This window comes from Monopterus albus, unplaced genomic scaffold (genome assembly GCF_001952655.1).
Source record: "Monopterus albus unplaced genomic scaffold, M_albus_1.0 scaffold866.1, whole genome shotgun sequence".
NCBI classification, from domain to species: Eukaryota; Metazoa; Chordata; class Actinopteri; order Synbranchiformes; family Synbranchidae; genus Monopterus; species Monopterus albus.
This window is the reverse complement of record NW_018128746.1, coordinates 7,096-11,038: the sequence shown is the minus strand read 5'-3', so window position 1 is coordinate 11,038 and position 3,943 is coordinate 7,096.

Genomic DNA, 3,943 nt, shown 5'->3' with positions numbered 1-3,943 from the left:
TGCACTTTGGTATTTGTGTGACTGAATATTCTTTCCATCATCTGGACCTGAGAGGAAGTTTGCTGAAACTTCACAGGATTAAATGCTAGTATAGGCCTATTATTATCATCCTCCTCTTTGTTTGTGCTTCATGATTGTTTGTATCACGAAAACAGTATGTTTGGTTTTTCTTCTGGGTTATAATGATTTGTCTTAAACCTTTTTGGTGTGATAAATTTGATATGTTCCTAAGAAGACTTTTGTATGGACTGTTGTGATTAATGTTTAATCAAGAGGAGGGGAATGAAGTGGCATTTTTATGATAGTACCCTTTTAGTGGTTATTTATCTTGTAGTCCATTACTAGATGTTTATCACATGATCATAAACCTTTGCATGCCCTTGTGAGAGCAAAACCAGATGTGACCTAGGACCAAAGGGCTGGTATCCCATTGTAAATAATATCCTGTTTGACTTATCTGTTTGAGCATCTGTTTTCTGTTATAGTATGCTGGGTATAAGAAGGACAGTCACATTCTGTTCATTGAGATTCCCTGCAACAGACTGGTTTAGTCAATCTGTTCAGAGAACACTCCTTCCTGCAGGAATAAATATGTAATAACTTTCAGAATTGATGTTAAGTATTTATTTTATACTCACTGAGCTTTAAAAGATCATTTTCCCCAACATTGTGCAGACAGATATAGAGAACATAGTAACTCCCCTAGTGCTAAAAGTCCCAAAACATCTTAAGTTCCCATTGTGCCATGATAAGACAGAAAAATTATGAGGATATTTTAGATGACTTTTTAAGAGAAGGGGGGCTGACTGGCACTGTTTAAAGGCATACATTTTCCATTCCAGATTATACTAGAGGCTCATGAGCAAGAGCAGATACTTTTTGGTACAGTGGACAAGGTACTGAAGTTAGAAACACATTGGACCAAGAATGGAAAGCCATATGTGCACCTATCATGCTGACAGGATCACTGACAGTGATTAACTTCCCTGATCAAGAGTCTAGACATAAGAGAGAAGCAGGAGATGAATGGGAAGAAGATAAGCAGGTATGGATTAATTGGGCAGGTATTCCACAGGAAATCCAGAGAATCATAGTCCAATGAGCAATGCAGGGTTAGACAATGTTGTAGCATTCTTTCCATGTGGACAGACAGTAAAGAACACCCACTGGATAAAATATTTATGGTATAATCAAAAACAGTTTATCAATTACCCAGTGCAAGCATTGAATGCAGCTAAGAAACAATTGCACGCCACATGCCGTATTATGGCAATTATGATACTGTTAATAATGTCTTGTTGTTTGGTTTCCTCAAACTACCATCAAGGGCATGATAACAAGAAACACAAGACAATTTGTCATCAAATGTTGTTGCCCCAAAGGATGAAGTAATCAGAGATGAAGCGGTAAAATGGCCACAGAAAATAACCTGAATTGGCAGATAATTGCATGAAGCACAGGATGAGAATCTAGACAGTGGCTTCTACAGTGGTTTTGTTAGGTGCAGTGTAAAAAACTATAAGCTAAATCACCCAATATATTGCATACATTGTCCAACATTAAGCACTATAATAAGTTGTGTGAAGTCTCATACTTCTTCTCGAGTCCAGATCAGTGGAAAGAATTTCAGTCACACACAACTATCAAAGTGCACTTATTACCTTTATTTCACAGATGCGCATCTGGAGATCATACATCAAGATGATCTGAAGTCACATCACCAAAACTGTGTGTTATATACTATTCTTCCCTCCTTCTAGCACATTCCTGCAGCATGCAGCTGGACATTATCAGTGCTCTCCCAAAGATATTCCTGCAGGATGCAGCTGACAATTATCATTACTTTTCCAAAGATATTCCCCCAAGCACAACTCCCTAATTCCAAAGTAGTACATTCTGTAATTAAATGAACACACATATTGCTAATAATTGAGTGAACACACACACCTACTTCTACTAAAATTGAAGGTTATATTCCTTATTAGTACATTTAAATAAAACAGTGCTCATGCTTTAATCTGAGTGAAAGTTGTATTCCTTATAAGTGCATAGAAAATGATGCTGGTGTTTGAGCTACAGTGTTTATTCCTTATATGTGCATAACAAACAGTGCTGGTGCTTGAGTTACAATGTCTCACACAACTTAATATCCAACAGTTGCCAAATAGATACTGGTACAAAGATATATGAGTAGGAGAGGAGCGGCAAATATATTGAAAGCTGGCAGTATTTACTTAATCCTAATTTATTGGTACTTATATATTACGCATGCTTACATTTGCTTATTTTAGTATAAGCATTTGTTATATCATTTAAGAAGTTATATGAAAGTGACTTTAAAGTCAGCCTGGTGAAGATTCTTTCTCTGGATGGTGTCCTGCTGATAGACAGAGTGTTGTTCTGATGACAAAGACACAGGAGGTGCCGCTCATGTGTCACCGTCAGTGTGGTTTCCCAGTTAGCCACAACATTCTGGAATCAGCAAAACAATCTAAAAGTCCACTGTATATGCTACTTGTCTAGCACCATATGTGACAGAGACACAGTTAGCAACTAGCAGGTAAATATGTTTAGCAGCTAAAAAGCAAAATATTTTTCTCAGGAGATGCTGGAGACCAAAACAGAGCTAAAAGGGGAGAGAATTTTAGATTTGATTGACAGGGGGACAAAAACATAAATCAATATTAATATCAGTCTCAGCCAGATGAAAGTGGAAATAAGACACTGTTTGCTGAAAAGATCAACATATCAACTTTAAAAGAGAAAATATTATGTTTACAGTTCATTATGCTGAACCCAAGTGGCCAAAAGTTATATTAGAGCAGACTGTATTTGTTATGGTTAGTCCCCCTCGCCAGGAGGGTGAGGGAGAACTAGAGGTAGGACTCAAGATTGCTGACCCAGGTGCTAGTACAAAACAAAAGGTTTAATGTTAGACAATACAACAAAGTAACAACATAAGTGTCCAGAATACATACAAACGAAGGGGAGGGATGATGACGGAGACCAGGAACAGGTGCACACACAAACTAACGGTAGAAAACAGGGTAAGTATCTAACAAGACATGTAGCAAAGCTGCGGAGATGAATCAAAACTATGTGGTGTAGTGGGAATAGAGTATGTAGTGTGAAAGGAGTCAAGCCAAAACGCACAGTATCTGTCAGCGTAGCATTCCATTTGCACATACATCAAGCGGCGCTGTGTTGTGTTAGGTATCAGTTAGCTATGTTCGATATCAGTAGCTATGTTAGCTATCAGTTAGCTAATGTTCCGGCCAGCCCGGAGCGTCTCCCAGAGGTTTAAATATGGTGAAGGTAATCATCGGGATGCACCCCAGCTGTGTGCGTAGACAAACCAGCTACCAATCACTGGAATGCAACACAGCTGAGGTTATTGATGTTTTTGATTTGGTGCAGTGTGTGTCTGGTCCTACACATGAATGCATTTGACATTGTTCAGTTTTGCCTACGGGTGCTGAAGTTGGTCTTAAATCCCAAGAAATCTAAGGTTATGGTATTGTTAGATTCTACGCTTTTTGTCAGAAATTAACCCAATTCTTTTGTTGGAAGCACGAGAAGTGAGTCCCACTCGACCAAATATTAAACATCCTATGAGGTCATCTTTGTTGGACTTAATTTTGACAAATGCTCCTCATAAGTATACTGGTGTAGGTGTTTTTGCGAATGATTTGAGTGATCACTGTGCAGTTGCTACTATTAGAAATGTAAAGTTGCCTAGGATATTAGTTAAACGAGATTTTAAGCGTTTTAATGAACAGGCCTTTGTACGTGATTTGTCCTCTTTTCTGTGGTATAGAATTTCCCTTATTGATTCAGTAGAATTAGTGTGGCAGTATTTTTATGAAGAGTTTTTAAGATTGATAGATAAGCATGCACCGTTCCGCTCTTTTAGAGTGAAGGGGCGTGATAATCCTTGGTTTTC